At 45.3% G+C, this 17,996-nt stretch overlaps 1 long non-coding RNA gene across 3 annotated transcripts; it reads right to left on the reverse strand.

Annotated features, from left to right (window-relative positions):
* Window positions 1-760: 760 nt before the first annotated feature.
* Window positions 761-14,136, reverse strand: LOC126990598 (uncharacterized). Of its 3 annotated transcripts, none has more exons than XR_007744586.1 (4): window positions 14,117-14,136; window positions 10,585-10,764; window positions 7,977-8,083; window positions 761-970 (listed from the first exon to the last, which is right to left on the reverse strand). It is a non-coding gene; the product is annotated as an uncharacterized LOC126990598 (long non-coding RNA). The 3 variants fall into 3 exon arrangements; XR_007744588.1 differs by lacking the exon at window positions 14,117-14,136 and adding an exon at window positions 14,053-14,096; XR_007744587.1 differs by lacking the exon at window positions 14,117-14,136 and adding an exon at window positions 13,983-14,000.
* Between the last annotated feature and the right edge of the window lie 3,860 nt (window positions 14,137-17,996).

Below are 17,996 nucleotides of genomic sequence, written 5' to 3' on the forward strand. Positions count from 1 at the left end.
ATATAATTTTATTATTATTATTATTATTATTATTATTATTATTATTATTATTATTACGGATCGTGCAACTGATGGAAGCTGGGACAGGAAGTTGCTGATATTTGGTAAGTTACTATTGTCTCTTTCAACCATGATTTCTACCAGTCTACCACAATCTACCAGGGTCTAACCACTACACAATATTCGCCTAACATCCCTCTGCCAGTTTTGTCCACAATTCAACCATCAGTCATCACAAGCTCAACCCAAAAACTCAACTTGTTCAAAACTTTTTCAACTCTGTAACCCCAAAATTTCAACCCAAGACCTGACATTCAACCACGATTTCTACCATTCCACCACAATCTACCGGGACCTAACCACCATAAATCTGTTCAGGGCTATGGCTGACTGGCTGGTGCTGTCTGGTCACTCAGCTCAGCAAGGGACTGGAAGCTGGAACTCTCTCTCTCTCTCTCTCTCTCTCTCTCTCTCTCTCTCTCTCTCTCTCTCTCTCTCTCTCTCTCTCTCTCTCTCTCTCTCTCTCTCTCTCACAGAAAAAAGTAGCGTAAAAGTGTATAGAGTCCATTGAAAAGAAGAGAGAGTGTGTGTGTTCCATCTCATCCTCTCTCCCTCTCTCTCTATTCCCCCAACATCCAGGCGGCATCTTGGGAGGGGAGGAGAAGGGAAGGGAAGGGAAGAATACAATAGCTCACTGGTGGACAGAGGAAAGAGACAAGGAAGAAGAAGGAGAGTAGGTTTAGATATATCCATTGTAATATATATTTCCAAACTTTATTAGTCTTCTCTTTATAAAAATACAGGGAGAGAGAGTTAGTTCCATCTCTCTCTCATCTCTGCCCTTCAATTAATCTCCCTCCATCTTCTCCCCAACAGGACTCGTCTCGTCTGGTCTCCCCCAGCATCCAGGCAGCATCTTGAAGGCCTGACTGGTTCCTTCGGCTCAGTGGTCTCGTCTCTGTCTCCCTCCCTGCAAGAGTCTGGCAGAGTTTAGTGCCAAGAATATGTGTGTGTCTGTGTGTGTCTGTGTGTGTGTGTGTGTGTCTGTGTGTGTGTGTGTGTGTGTGTGTCTGTGTGTGTGTGTGTGTGTCTGTGTGTCTGTGTGTGTGTGTGTGTGTGTGTGTGTGTGTGTGTGTGTGTCTCTCTCTCTCTCTCTCTCTCTCTCTCTCTCTCTCTCTCTCTCTCTCTCTCTCTCTCTCTCTCTCTCTCTCTCTCTCTCTCTCTCAGCTCCCAGGCCCCACAGGGTGTCCCCCCCACAGTGTGTTGACAACCCCCACAGACACATGCCCCCCCAGACACATGAGAACCCCCCCCCCCTCTCTCTCTCTCTCTCTCTAGCTGCAAGAAGTGTCAGTTTGCTCAATAAATATACAAGCAATTTCTGGTGTTTTTTTCGTCCATTCTGCAAAGTTTACAAAGACACAGACCTTGATAAAAGTGGAGATTAGAAAGAAACGAAAATGAGGAGGAAGAGGAAAGATTAAGCTATTTTTTGGCATAGGAGGTAAGGAGGAAGAGAGGAAGGAAAAGGGAGAGAAATGGAGTTGAACTTGGAGGAGGAAATGAACGAAACCACTAAAATTACGCTGGAGAAATACACAGACCTTTTATAAAAGTGGAGATAGGAGAGGAATGAAAAGGAGGAGGAGGAAAAGGAAAGAGTAAGCTATTTTTTGGTGTAGGAGAAAAGGAGGAAGAGGTGGAAAATGGACTTGAACTTGGAGGAGGAAATGAATGAAACCACGAAAATTATGCCAGAAATACACAGACCTTGATAAAAAAAAAATGGAGATAACGGAAATGAAAAGGATGAGGAGGAAAAGGAAGATGGGAGGAGGAAGAGGAAAGATTAAGCTATTTTTTAGCATAGGAGGAAAGGAGGAAGAGGTGGAGGAAAGAGGAGAAAAATGGACTTGAACTTGGAGGAGGAAATTAACAAAACCACCAAAACTAAACATAAGAACATAAGAACGCAGGAGTCTGCAAGAGGCCGGTAGGCCTGTACGAGGCAGCTCCTTTGACCCTAAGCTCCCGTGTATCTAACCCCACCTAATATCGCTGTCCATGAATTTATCTAGTCTATTTTTGAATGTGACAATTGTATTGGCACTCACCACATGACTGCTAAGACTATTCCACTCATCCACCACCCTGTTAGTAAACCAATTTTTGCCTATGTCCCTGTTGAATCTGAATTTATCCAGTTTAAACCCGTTACTTCGTGTCCTACCCGGTTCTTTTACCAACAAAACCTTATGAATGTCTCCCTTATTAAAGCCCTTCATCCATTTATAAACCTCGATCATGTCTCCACGCACCCTTCGCCTTTCTAGAGAATGCAAGTTTAACTGTTTGAGTCTTTCCTCGTATGGCAAGTTTCTCAACCCCTGAATCACCTTAGTCATCCTCCTCTGCACCGATTCTAACATTTTGATATCCATTCTATAGTAGGGTGACCAGAACTGAACCGCATAGTCAAGATGAGGTCTAACTAATGCTAAATATAGTTTGAGGAAGACTTCGGGGCTTCTGTTGCTTACGCTCCTTGAAATAAATCCCAGTACCCTATTAGCTCGATTTCTAGTTTGAATGCATTGTGCCCTTGGACGGAGATCAGAGCTCACTAAGACCCCTAAATCCTTCTCGCACCCAGACCTACTTATGAGAGTGTCATTTAAGCAATAGTTATGTGAGGGGTTGTTCCTACCTACACTCAGAATACTGCACTTCCCTACATTGAACTCCATCTGCCATTTATCCGCCCAGTCATACAATCTGTTGAGTTCACCTTGGAGAATACTAGCGTCCTGATCCGACTCAACTACTCTACCGATCTTGGTATCATCTGCAAATTTACTAACATCACTACTAATTCCTGTGTCTAAGTCATTGATATAAATAATAAACAAAAGTGGACCTAATACCGAACCTTGTGGGACCCCACTCGTAACACATCCCCAGTCAGATCTTTTACCATTGATTTGCACTCTTTGCTTCCTATTGCTAAGCCACGCCTTGACCCAGTTCAAAACTTTACCCTCTACTCCGTGAGCCTGTAATTTAAGCAACAGTCGTTGGTGAGGAACTTTGTCAAACACTTTACTAAAATCAAGATAGATTACATCATAATTTTCATCTCTGTCAACCCCCTCAAATACTTTATTGTAGAAGGACAAGAGATTGGTGAGGCATGACCTACCTTTTGTGAACCCATGCTGCGAGTCGTGAATTAAGCTATGTTTCTCTAAATGCTCCCGAATGTTCCTGGCTATTATGGACTCCAGCATCTTCCCTATAACCGATGTTAAGCTAATTGGGCGATAGTTTGAAGCAACTGACCTGTCCCCCTTTTTAAAAATCGGCATCACATTAGCTACTTTCCATAGGCTCGGCACATAGCCAGTATTTAACGACATCTTAAAGATGTCGGTTAGTGGGTCACTGATTATATCACCTAACTCCTTTAATACCCTCGGAAATATCCCGTCAGGACGTGGCGACTTGTTCTTCTTAAGCTTATCTATCTCATCCTGAACTACTTGCCTGGTAATGATTACATCCCTCAATTTATCGCCATCTCCGCCCTCGTACACCTGAACTCTTTCCGGTATAGTCGTTCGATCCTCCTGTGTGAATACTGAAAGGAAGTAGTCGTTCAACAATGTGCTCATATTTTCGTAATTTTCTACTAGCTCCCCTGTGTTTGTTTTCAGCGGTCCAATTTTCTCCCGTGTTTTTGTTCTATACATCTGAAAGAAGCCCTTAGGATTACTTTTCGCCTCATTTACTACTTTGATCTCATAGTTCTTTTTTGCTATCCTGGTGTTTTTCTTAACTAATCTAGATAGTTCGACGTACCGGCCCCTGAGATGTGTTTCCCCATTCTTTATTTTCTGATAAATTCCTCTTTTAACCCAATCTCGTGTTTTAGTCCACGAGTCATCCACTAGGATCATTGTTTTTCTTCTAAGTGTTCGCTGTTGTATATGCTGGTCTTGCCCCTCTACTATTACTCTAACTAAATTATTGTAAGACATTTCTACCCGGTTCTCCTGGCTCTCCAATCCGCAGTTCTGGCCCTCATGAATCCCTAAATTATCCCAGTTTACCCCTTCAAGATGTCTTCGAAGCCCCTCGTAGTTTGTTCTTCTAAAATCTGGCACTAACACTGGGTTTGGATCGGGTTACCGCCCAGTCTAAGCTAAAACGAACCGTTCTGTGATCACTATTTCCTAACTCTCCGCCCACCTCCAACTCACGTAGCAAGTTCCCATTATTGGTTAGGACTAAGTCTAATATGTTATCTCCTCTGGTAGGCTCAGTAACTACCTGCTTAAGGAAATTATCTTGTATAACTTCAAGAAAGTCCTCGGCTTCCAGGTCACCCACTAGATCTTCCCAGTCTATATTCCTATAATTAAAGTCCCCCATTACGCAGACATTTCTACTCATACTCGCCCTGCCAATCTCCTGTAGTAATATACTCGTGTCCTGCCTGTTAAGGTTGGGTGGCCTGTATATAACTCCTAGAGTTAGTTTTTCTTCCTTGTAAACGTCCACCCAAACTGATTCTGAATCCATGTTAGTTTTGACTGAGTTGTTAACTAAACATTTAAGTGAGTCTTTAACATATAGCGCAACTCCACCTCCCTTTCTGCCCCTTCTGTCTTTGTGAAACATCTGATAACCCGTTATTTCAAATTCTGATCTAAAATTTCTATTAGCAGTGTCCATCCATGTCTCAGTGATCGCTATTATGTCAAAATTTTCTGAACAAGCTTCAGCCCTTAGTAAGTCTATCTTGTTTCTGAGGCTCCTGCTGTTAGCATAGAAGATTATTAGCCCGTCCTCTGTTACTCCTCTAGAATTACTTCTCAGCTGCCTGGTTATATTATGAGCTAGATGTCCCCTCCCATTACTCCTCCCATTGCTCCCATTACTCCTCCCCCCCTCGCCAATACTAAAAAATCCCTCAGGGTACCAAGTGCTCGCTCAAGGGAGTCTGAGAGAGCCTCAACACCCTTGAACGTCAAGTGTATCCCGTCACGGGCGTAGAGGGCGTCGTTGCCAAAGAAGAGGTCCCAATTGCATACCTGGGCACTTCCGCACCTCGGTCCGGACCTCCGCTCCTCCGCACCTGCGGACCGCCAAACGAGGTGCGGAAGCCCGGAAGTGCGGAACGTTTTCAAAAGTGCGGAAGTAACAGGTGCGGACAGGCGAAATTTTGGGTCCAGACTTCCGCACCTGAGATTTTCAAAGATAAAAAAACGAAGACGACAAACAGTCCGCGGCATTACTTTCGCGCGTTTTGGCGGGCTATGTGCTACCAGCTGATCACTGTGTCAATTTTCTTTTTCTTTTCAGAATCTTTTGACATTTAGTGATTCACTGCGATTGTTTAGTGTTTAGTGTTTACAAATAAACATGGACAGATACGTGAAAAGAGGTGATAGCGACAGGAGCAGGAGTGTGTCAGGGGATAGTAGCGTCAATAGCGTGAGCTACAGAACCAGCACGCCTGCACCGTCAGCCTCCAGAACCCCTACGCCGCTGGCGACGTCAGACATTTCCTTGTCTGACGTGGAGCTGGACCCCTTCCAGTGTAATGCCAGAATTTAATTAAGAATGGGAAAATGTAAATTAGGGAGGAATAAGCCGTTACCGCATAGAACATTCCAGACTCATGCTTGAGAGGCCCACCCCATTTGAAGGTAAATATATTTCTCTCTCTCTCTCTCTCTCTCTCTCTCTCTCTCTCTCTCTCTCTCTCTCTCTCTCTCTCTCTCTCTCTCTCTCTCTCTCTCTCTATATATATATATATATATATATATATATATATATATATATATATATATATATATATATATATATATATATATATATATATATATATATATATATATATGAAGCTTGATGTATTATTGCCTTGTACTATTTTGTTTTATTTTTGAGGTGCGGACTAGTTTTTTCAGGCGCGCTTTAATAGTTTTGCGTACAGTAGCGGAGGTGCGGAGGTCCGGTAGCGGACCGAGCGAAATTTTTTTAGGCGCGGAAGTACAGGTGCGGACTACCTGCGTCCGAAGTGCGGAGGAGCGGTAGCGGACTACCCCAAATCCAGTAACGCGCCCAGCTCTGCCCAATTGTCGACGAACAGCCACCCATTGCGCTCGCAGTGCTCAGCAAGTCTGCTGTTCACTGCTATCGCCCTGGACAGCCATCCATCGCCAACGCCCCTCCTTGGCAGGACGCCACACACTACTGGCGACCCACCAGCGTCACGTATCCTGCCTAACAATTCTCTAAAACGCCTGAGAAGGTCCTCGCTTGGCACACGAGAAACGTCGTTTCCGCCACAGCTGAGAAAGACAATGGGGTTCGATCCCTCGCTTGCCATACACGCCTCAATCCTGTCTGATATATGGCCCACCCCTGCCCCTGGGAAACACACCCTCGTCCTTTTCTTATCCTTGGAGCAAAAATACCTGTGAACATAACGAGCCTGACTATCACCAACAACAAGAACCCGACGGGCGTACGGGGGGCCTGGTGGGGGGGGTGATGGGGGGAGGGAGAGCAGGAAGGAGGAGGAGGACCTGCTGTGAAGAACGAGGAGAAATTGTGGAAGAGGTGGGAGGTGGAAAGGGGAGGAGGAGGAGGAGGAGGAAGAAGGAGAAAGGGCGGGTGAGGTGGTGGAGGGAGGAACGGACGAGGAGAGGGAGGAGGAAGAGGGGAAAAGGGAAGGTAAGGGACAGGTGTTGGAGGGAGGGACGAGCGAGGAGGCGGAGGACAAGGAGGAGAAAGAGGGAGAGGAGGAGGAGGAGGAGGAGTGGGCGGGAAGAGGGAGAGGGGACGGAAGAGGAAGGCGAGGAATTGGAGGCGGAGGAGGAGGAGGGGAGGGCGGAGGAGGAGGAGGAAGAGGAGGAGGAGGAGGAGGAGGAAGGAGGAGTAGGTGAAAGGGAGAGTGAGGTGGGGAGGGAGGACGGACGAGGAGAGGAGGAGGAAGAGGGGAGGGAAGGTGAAGGACAGGTGTGGGAGGGAGGGAGCGAAGAGGCGGAGGACAAGGAGGAGAAAGAGGGAGAGGAGGAGGAGGAGGAGGGTGGGCGGAGAGAGGGAGAGGGGGACGGAAGAGGAAGGCGAGGAGGAGGAGGAGGAGGAGGAGGAGGAGGAAGAGGAGAAGGAGGGGTGGGAAGCAGGAGATCGGAGATGGTCGAGGAGGAGGAGGAGGAGGAGGATGGGAAGGGCTGCTGTGTGGGTGAAGACAATACTAGAGGGGAGGAGGACGAGGAAGAAGAGGAAGAGGAAGGGGAGGAGGAGGAGGCGGGGCTTGTTGCTGCTGCACTAACCAGTAAGTGTACCTGGGCGGCGAGAGTCGTAACCCTATTCTCTAACTCTATGATCCTCTGATCATCCTTCTGAGTCTTAACGCAGAACCTACAAACGTCCTTGGAAAGAAAGTACTGCTTGGCCATGCGAAGGCCACACCCAGAACAACGCTTGAGGGACGTCATGCGCCGGAGAAATACACAAATCTTGATAAAAGTGGAGATTAAAGAGAAACGAAGAGGAGGAGGAAAAAGAGGAAGACAAGAGGAGGAAGAGGAAAGATTAAGCAGTTTTTTGGTATAGGAGGAAAGGAGGAAGAGAGGAAGGAAAAATGAGAAAAATGGAGTTGAGCTTGGAGGAGGAAATGAACGAAACCACCAAAATTACGCCGGAGAAATACACAGACCTTGATAAATGTGGAGATAACTGGGAAACGAAGAGGAGGAGGAAGAAGAAGAAGACAGGAGGAGGAAGAGGAAAGATTAAGCTATTTTTTTGGCATAGGAGGAAAGGAAGAAGAGAGGAGGAAAGAAGGGAAAAATGGAGGAAACCTGGAGAGAATCAGTGAGAGAAAGGACCTGTTTTCAAGGCAGCCCCTAACCTGACGTAACCTTGGGCCTGAGCATACACAGGGGGTGGGTTGCTTCACTCACCCACCATCTCCATCCGTCCTCCCCCATGCCATGAGGTGCGTGGGTGTCCCTCGGTGGTCTCCTGGGCTCACTGGAGGGCTGCGTCTGGTCTCATCTTGGTTCCTTCCCTGCAAGAACCATCACGGAGTTAGTGTGTGTGTGTGTGTGTGTGTGTGTGTCAACTTCAAGTGCCAATATCTCTGCAAGGACAACAGTTAGGAACACAATATTCTAACACAAGATGCTCCTAACACTCGCCTACAACACCTGTAACTGGCAGTGCTCATAACCTTCTAGCTCCTGAGACACGAGGAACCAAATAATTTGGGGATGTCGTGGACTTTGTGAGAGGTGACCCTTCGCTACCAGGATTAGGCTGGGATGGCTGGCTTTTGGACCCTCAACGGGGAGCACGGCTAAGTATGCGAGTTAACCGCATGAAGGGTCACTTTGGACCATGTTCTGAGAAATGGTTACAAGCAGGAGTTCATAGATGCAAATTCTACTACTAATAACAAGGGCTCCACGACCTGATGTGTGAATAGACAGGGAGTGAGCGCGTAGGCAGGAAGTGCCGGGAGGCGGAACACTCGTGGGTCCTCCTATGGACGGGTATAAGGCCGGCGGGCATGAACTGTTCACGTGGGCGTTGTCATGACGTTCTGTGACGTGTTGTGATGTAAAACGACACGGTGGTGACGATTTGTATGGTAGCCGCTGGCCCTATATAAGAGCTCCTCGGCTAGGAGCAGGAGTGTCGCATTCACCAATTCAGTAACAGTCAACCTATTTTGGGGCTGTGGCCGTTACTGTACTTGAGGCAACACTGGTGAGTAGAATTACGAGACTCTGTTAGGAGAAGCCGTATTTCTTGTGACTGTATAGCATGTGATCGTTCTGGAGTATTAGGAACTTTGTTATGTTGAGTAGGAACATTCAGTGTTGTTGGTAGTGAAACGTAACCAACCGTACATGTGTGTTTCATTAGTGACTGGTCGCTACGAGTGTGTCTGCCGTGAAGATTGTTGATTTCATTTGGGCGTGTGACAATCAGTAGTGACGTTAACTTGTTGATTCTGTACTTACTGATGTGCTCAGGTATATTCCTTTTACTGTTAGAATAAATATTATAAGCAACTTAGTCATTACCATCCCCGTACTACACCTCCCTCTGACACGTTAGCAACTTATTAAGTGTGTAAACGGGAGTACAAAATGTCCTACTCAATCCTTTTACATTTGCCGACTTCTAACCTGAAAACTGCCTCCTTCATCCCAATAGCTGGAAAAATTTAAAGTTATCATTAAAATCGTCAATTGCAGATGTCTTTGGGGAATAATTAAGGGTCAAAACCAGGTAATTATGATGCCCTGAGTACGACAATCTGGCATCACCGCTCAGAAGACACTTTGGCTCGGAAGATAGTTTTTTGACATGAGGAATTGACTATTTTAACAGGGACGACTACCAGCACAGGGACGGCTACCGACACAGGGACGGCTACCAACACAGGGACAGCTACCAACACAGGGACGACTACCAACACAGGGACAGCCACCAACACAGGGACAGCTACCAACACAGGGACGGCTACCGACATAGGGACGGCTACCGACACAGGGACGACTACCAACACAGAGACGACTACCAACACGGGGACGGCTACCGACACAGGGACAACTAGCAACACAGGGACAACTAACAACACAGGGACAGCTTCCACCAGTATTTTGTCACCTTTGAGAGTGGTAAGTGTAATCCTTCGCCTCCTAATATCTTATTCAATTTCCTTTGTGTAGTGAGCATACCAATTCCTGACAGCATTTATTTTCATGGTATATAATAAAATTAATAGAGAGAGAGAGAGAGAGAGAGAGAGAGAGAGAGAGAGAGAGAGAGAGAGAGAGAGAGAGAGAGAGAGAGAGAGAGAGAGAGAGAGAAAAGTCAAACTAACTCATAATTGGATAAAGATAGAACAACACAGATAGTGTCAAAAGAAAGAAGATTAAATACTCTACAAATACACAAGAGCGAATCTCAAACAAACAAACAGGAAGCAGAGAAAAACATCCTTGACCCTGGTAGAGCGACGCCAGAAATTGAAAAACAAGAATGAAAAATGTCAATTAAAATGGAAATTACTCAAAATTGGATAAAGATAGAAACATACAGATAAGTGTCAAAAGAAAGACAATTAAATACTCTACAAATACACAAAAGCAAATCTCAAACATACAAACAGAAAGCAGAGAAAAACATCCTTGAACCTAGTAGAGCGACCCCGGAAATTGAAAAACGTGTATGAAAAATGTTGATAAAAATGGGACTTACTCAATTGGATAAAGATAGGAACATGCAGGTAGCGCTAAAAGTAAGAGAAAGGATCAATCAACAACGTCATAAGAGAAAATCTCAAACAAACAAACAAGCACACTCGTATACCTGGTAAAACGAGCCTACGGTGTTAAGACTAGAGGGAAGACTCAAGAAAAGTTCTGATAAAAGTCAAAATAAGTCATAATTGAATAAAGATAGAAGGATGCAGATCAAGCCAAAAGAAAGAGAAATGATGAATCTACAACTCCTTCAGAGGAAATCCCAAACAAACAAACAACCACTCTAATATACCTGGTAGAGCGATCCCATGGTGGCGCTGGTGGGAGGAATCACATTGTTGACGAAGAAGATGAGGGCATCCTCGGGTCTCAGGGGAATTCTCTTGCGCATGAGGAAGTAGAATTGACCGACTGGCAAAGGAACCAAATACTTCTTGTCGATACGAGCCTGAGGGGCCTTCTCCACGATGACCTGTAATAGTAGTGGTAGTAGTAGTAGTAGTAATAGTGGTAGTAGTAGTAGTAGCAGTAGTAATGTAGTAGTAGTAGTAGTAGTAGTAGCAGTAGATAGAGAGAGAGAGTGACACATACACACTCTCTCAATCATATGAGAGAGAGAGAGAGATAAACCACAACACTAACACAACACCAATAAATCACTGTATAATCTGTTTTCACCCCGGAGATGCGCACTGAGGCCGCGCGCACCTCTGGATCACTCCCCTACACACAGGTTATACAAGTGAACAGGGTAATTACTATATATTATTACCCCGGAGATGCGCACTGAGGCCGCGCGCACCTCTGGATCACTCCCCTACACACAGGCTATTCAAGTGAACAGGGTAATTACTATATATTATTACCCCGGAGATGCGCACTGAGGCCGCGCGCACCTCTGGATCACTCCCCTACACACAGGCTATATAATTGAACAGGGTAACCACGTGTAACTATTTTACCCTCACGTCAACAATTTTCAAAGCCCAAAATGGCGCACAGTTGAGTTTTCCTTAATGATTTTTTAGGCTCACGGTACAGAGGAAGGGTCAAGCTGTCACCAGGGTCACAAAACTAACCCTGGAAATGCCCATGACTCCTTCGAAAGCCTTGGCAAATGTGTTTTCTTTGGTTCACGGTAGAGAGGAAGGGTCAAACTGTCACCAGGGTCAAAACACAACCCCTAGAAATGCCCACTACTCCTAGGAAAGCATTGTCAAATATGTGTTTTCAGGTTCACGGTACAGAGGAGAGGTCAAACTGTCACCAGGGTCACGAAACTACCCCTGGAAATGCCCGAAACTCTTAGGAAAGCCTTGTCAAATGTGTGTTTTTTTAGGTTCACAGTACAGAGATGGAGTCAAACTGCCACCAGGGTCACAAAACTACCCCTGGAAATGCCCAAAATCCCTCCGAAAGTCTTGTCAAATGTATGCTTCCTTAGGTTCACGGTACAGAGGAGGGGTCAAATTGCCACCAGAGTCACAAAGCTACCCCTGGAAATGCCCAAAACGCCTATGAAAGCCTTGTCAAATGTATGTTTTCTTAGGTTCACGGTACAGAGGAAGGGTCGAACTGCCACCAAGGTCACAAAACTACCCCTGGAAATGCCCAGAACTACTACGAAAGCCTTGTCAAATGTGTATTTTTTTTTTGGTTCACGGTACAGAGGAAGGGTCAAACTGTCACCAGGGTCACAAAACTACCCCTGAAAATGCCCACAACTCCTAGGGAAGCCTTGTCAAATGTATGTTTTCTTAGGTTCACAGTACAGAGGAAGGGTCAAACTACCACCAGGGTCACAAATCTACCCCTGGAAATGCCCACAACTTCTAGGAAAGCCTTGTCAAATGTGTATTTTCTTATGTTCACGGTACAGAGGAAGGGTCAAACTACCACCAGGGTCACAAAACTACCCCTGGAGATGCCCATAACTTGTCAAATGTGTGTTTTCCTAGGCTCACGGTACAGAGGAAAAGTCAAACTGTTACCAGGGTCACAAAACTACCTTGCTGGAAATGCCCACAATTACGAAAGCCTCTTCAAATGTGTGTTTTGTTAGGTTCACGGTACTGAGGAAGGGTCACAGTACCACCCGGGTCACAAAACTACCCCTGGAAATGCCCAGAACTCTTAGGAAAGCCTTGTTAAATGTGTGTTTTCTTAGGTTCACGGTACTGAGGAAGGGTCGAACTACCACCAAGGTCACAAAACTACCCCTGGAAATGCTCACAATTACTACGAAAGCCTTGTCAAATGTGTGTTTTCTTAGGTTCACGGTACTGAAGAAGGGTCGAACTACCACCAGGGTCACAAAACTACCCCTGGAAATGCTCACAACAACTACGAAAGCCTTGTCAAATGTGTGTTTTCTTAGGTTCACGGTACTGAGGAAGGGTCGAACTACCACCAGGGTCACAAAACTACCCCTGGAAATGCTCACAACAACTACGAAAGCCTTGTTAAATGTGTGTTTTCTCAAGTTCACGGTACAGAGGAAGGGTCAAACTGTCACCAGGATCACAAAGCTACCCCTGGAAATGCCCACAACTCCTAGAGAAGCCTTGTCAAATGTGTTTTTTCTTATGTTCACGGTACAGAGGAAGGGTCTAACTACAACCAGGGTAAAAAAACTACCCCTGGAAATGCTTACAACTACTACGAAAGCCTTGTCAAATGTGTGTTTTGTTAGGTTCACGGTACTGAGGAAGGGTCGAACTACCACTAGGGTCACAAAACTACCCCTGGAAATGCCCACAACTACTACGAAAGCCTTGTCAAATGTGTGTTTTGTTAGGTTCACGATACTGAGGAAGGGTCACGCTACCACCAGGGTCACAAAACTACCCCTGGAAATGCCCACAACTCCTAGGGAAGCCTTGTCAAATGTATGTTTTCTTAGGTTCACGGTACAGAGGAAGGGTCAAACTACCACCAGGGTCACAAAACTACCCCTGGAAATGCCCACAACTCCTAGGAAAGCCTTGTCAAATGTGTGTTTTCTTATGTTCACGATACAGAGGAAGGGTCAAACTACCACCAGGGTCAAAAAAACTACCCCTGGAAATGCCCAGAACTTGTCAAATGTGTGTTTTCTTAGGTTCACGGTACAGAGGAAAGGTCAAACTGTTACCAGGGTCACATAACTACCCTGCTGGAAATACCCACAACTACTACGAAAACCTTGTCAAATGTGTGTTTTGTTAGGATCGCGGTACTGAGGAAGGGTCACACTACCACCAGAGTCACAAAACTACCCCTAGAAATGCCCACTACTCCTAGGAAAGCATTGTCAAATATGTGTTTTCAGGTTCACGGTAAAGAGGAGAGGTCGAACTACCACCAGGGTCACACAACTACCTCTGGAAATGCTCACAATTACTACGAAAGCCTTGTCAAATGTGTGTTTTCTTAGGTTCACGGTACAGAGGAAGGGTCAAACTGTCACCAGGGTCACAAAACTACCCCTAGAAATGCCCACAACTCCTAGGAAAGCCTTGTCAAATGTGTGTTTCCTTAGGTTCACGGTACAGAGGAGTCAAACTGCCACCAGGGTCACAAAACTACACCATACCTTAATGTTCCAATACTTACTACTGACAGGTACTACTTACGTCTTCCCTCACACGACTCCTAAACCAACCAATACGTTCTTAATGACACAAAGACTGACAGGTGATTCAATTTTACCTCAAACCACTAAAAAGATCATTGCACTGTTCATTAACTTCATACTGACAGGTGTTGAAATCTTAATTACCTCACACGACTATCAGCGCAGGTAACACACACACACACACACACACACACATACACACACGTACCTTCCCTCCTCCTCTCTTTACGTCCAGATAGCAAACAGCCAGTCCTTTTTCCTCTCTCTTCCTCCTCCCCCTCACTTCCTCCTCTTCCTCCCTCCTTTCCTCCCTCCCTTCCTCCTCCTCCCTCTCTCTCCATTCCCTTGTTTCCTCCCCTTTTTATCCGTTCATAGTTAATTAGTTAGGTAGTTAGAGAGTTAAGTAGTTAAGTAGTAGTAGTAATGGAGGTGGTAGTCTGTATGTGTGTGTGTGTGTGTGTGTGTGTGTGTGTAATTCACCTCTCGGTCTGCTGCGAGTCTCTCTCGAGACAGCCAGCCGTTCCCCTACGGAAGAGCACAGAGCTCATAGTACCAATCTTTGGGTAGGACTGAGACCACTCACACACAACACACCGCGACAACGAGGTCACAACTCCTTGCCTGACGTCGCGTACCTACTCACTGCTAGGTGAACAGGGGCTACACGTGAAAGAAGATAAACCCAACTTATCTTAAACCGGCCGGGGAATCGAACCCCGGTCCTTATGGTTGTGAGCCAGACGCTCTACCCCTGAGCTACCGGGCCGTGTGTGTGTGTGTGTGTGTGTGTGTGTGTGTGTACATGCGTAAATTGTTATGTGCGTAAATCTGAGAGAGAGAGAGAGAGAGAGAGAGAGAGAGAGAGAGAGAGAGAGAGAGAGAGAGAGAGAGAGAGAGAGAGAGAGAAGAACAGTGTGTGCGTGCGTGCGTGTGTGTGTGTGTGTGTGTGTGTGTGTGTGTGTGTGTGTGTGTGTGTGTGTTGATGTGCTGAATTAGTCTTTTCTCTTGTAATTATTTTTCGTATATTTTATTTAGCCCTTCATATAAATCTCTTTTTCCTTTAAATTTGAGTTATTTATCTTTTTATCTTGTTATATTTCCCCCTAAGGTCCATATAATTAATTCTTTCCTCTTTGTCTGATGCAAAGTTTTCTGAGGTTCTTTCTCAGACCTTTCCAGGAAGCACAAATGATTTCCCTTCCAAATATTCTTCTATTTCCTACATTTTTTTTCTAATTTTGCGTTGGTTTTCATGTTTTCTTTTTCATCTTAAATTTCACTTGGTCTTTTTTTCTTTTAATCAAGCTGTTTTTGTCTTAGATTGGACTCTCTCTCTCTCTCTCTCTCTATCTCTCTCTATCTATATATATATATATATATATATATATATATATATATATATATATATATATATATATATATATATATATATATATATATATATATATATATATATATATGTTTTTTTTTACAGTGAAATCCAGATTCCCTCTTTCCACTGAATTTAAATTACGGACATTTTTTCCTCATATATTTAATTCATCACTTTTCCTCCCACTTTTCCTCCTGCTCAGACGGTCGCAACACCTCCCCGCCCGCGTCTCGTCCGTCCTTCTTGCATTGAATTTAAATTACGGACATTTTTTTCCTCATATTTATATCATCACTCTTTTCTTTCCACTTTTCCTCCTGATCAGATTGTCGCACCCCACCCCCCGATCCCGCGTCCCGCCCTTCCCGCCCTTGTCCCGTTACAACACCGCGGGATGGGACCTTCTGTATGTGATAAGTATGCCGGGATGAGTGTCAGGCCTCTTAATTATTCTTACCTTTACAGTTCACGTATGTTTGATAACGATACGAGCCACGCGATCCACGTTAGTGGCCGCTACCACGGAGCACGATGGGAAGTCAGGAGTGGCTACAGCTAATATGTTTATGAACGCTACGAATCATGCGTTAGTGGCCGCTACCACGGAGCACGATGGGAAGTCAGGGGTGGGTCCAGCTAATATGTTTATGAACGCTACGAATCATGCGTTAGTGGCCACGGAGCACGATGGGAAGTCAACAAACAGTGTCGCGGGACCATGCTGGCGAGTGGCGATATCAGTATCAATGGAGGGAGACTGTTTCACGGCCTCAACTTCCTGTGTGATGGGAGCCGCCCCGTTATGCTCTTGGAGGAAGAATGGTTAATGATAAGCCGGAGTTACTTATAATAATAATAATAATAATAATAATAATAATAATAATAATAATAATAATGATAATAATCAGTGTGTGTGTGTGTGTGTGTGTGTGTGTGTGTGTGTGTGTGTGTGTGTGTGCATGCTTAAATTGTTACGTGCGTAAGTGAATGTGCGTATATTTTCATTCATTCTGGAGAGAGAGAGAGAGAGAGAGAGAGAGAGAGAGAGAGAGAGAGAGAGAGAGAGAGAGAGAGAGAGAGAGAGAGAGAGAGAGAGAGAGAGAGAGAGAGAGAGAGAGAGAGAGAGAGAGAGAGAGAGAGAGAGAGAGAGAGAGAGAGAGAGAGAGAGAGAGAGAGAGAGAGAGAGAGAGAGAGAGAGAGAGAGAGAGAGAGAGAGAGAGAGAGAGAGAGAGAGAGAGAGAGAGAGAGAGAGAGAGAGAGAGAGAGAGAGAGAGAGAGAGAGAGAGAGAGAGAGAGAGAGAGAGAGAGAGAGAGAGAGAGAGAGAGAGAGAGAGAGAGAGAGAGAGAGAGAGAGAGAGAGAGAGAGAGAGAGAGAGAGAGAGAGAGAGAGAGAGAATATGTCGAGGGTATTGTAGTATCCCCTATTCTTTGACAACACCCAGCTATCACCTTCCTCAACACTAAACATCCTCGGTCTATCCTTAACTCAAAATCTCAACTGGAAACTTCATATCTCATCTCTTACTAAATCAGCTTCCTCGAGGCTGGGCGTTCTGTACCGTCTCCGCCAGTTCTTCTCCCTGCACAGTTGCTGTCCATACAGGGCCTTGTCCGCCCCTCGTATGGAGTATGCATCCATGGGGGGCTCCACTACACACAGCCCTTCTGGACAGAGTGGAGGCAAAGGCTCTTCGTCTCATCAGCTCTCCTCCTCATACTGATAGTCTTCTACCTCTTAAATTCCGCCGCAATGTTGCCTCTCTTTCTATCTTCTATCGATATTTCCACGCTGACTGCTCTTCTGAACTTGCTAACTGCATGCCTCCCTCCGCATGGCCCCGCTGCACTCGACTTTCTACTCATGCTCATCCCTATACTGTCCAAACCCCTTATGCAAGAGTTAACCAGCATCTTCACTCTTCATCCCTCACGCTGGTAAACTCTGGAATAATCTTCCCATCTGTATTTCCTCCGCCTACGACTTGAACTCTTCAAGAGGAGGGTATCAGGACACCCTCCTCCGGAAACTGACTTATCTTTCGGCCACCTATTTGGTTTATTTTTTGGTGCAGCGTGTTGCGGGCTTTTTTTTTTATTAATGTTTACTTTTTTGTGCCCTTGAGCTGTCTCCTTTGCTGTAAAAAAAAAAAAAAAAAAAAAGGTGTCACGTGTACTCATGTTATCAGCAGCGGAAACGATATCCTGTCACCAGCAAGCCTTTGTTGTCTCCAGACTCTCTCTCTCACACACACACACACACACACTTCTCATGTCAACTATTTGCAAGAGTTGTTGAAAAGGATATCACCTGGTTTTCATGAGGTTTTTTTCACTTTCAGGGTACAGAAGAAGGGTCCAACCATCACCAGGGTCTTTCAACTAGCCTCCTGAAAATGACCCAAACCCTACGAAAACGGTATCAAATATGGGTTCCTGGGCGCCGCATCGCTTGAGTGTATGGCCTGCAGGAAAGGTTACCCGACCCCTTCCTGGGAGTTCACGAATACACACTGAAGCAGATTAACTGAACGAAGATTAAAGGATTGGGACGTGAAATTAATCATAAGAGAACCGAAAGGAGTTCACGAAGAGACTGAAGCAGATTAACCGAACGAAGATTAAAGGATTGGGACGTGAAATTAATCATAAGAGGAACCGAAAGGGAGTTCACGAATACACACTGAAGCAGATTAACCGAACGAAACTTAAAGGAATG

The sequence above is a fragment of the Eriocheir sinensis genome, unplaced genomic scaffold (genome assembly GCF_024679095.1).
Source record: "Eriocheir sinensis breed Jianghai 21 unplaced genomic scaffold, ASM2467909v1 Scaffold18, whole genome shotgun sequence".
NCBI classification, from domain to species: domain Eukaryota; kingdom Metazoa; phylum Arthropoda; class Malacostraca; order Decapoda; family Varunidae; genus Eriocheir; species Eriocheir sinensis.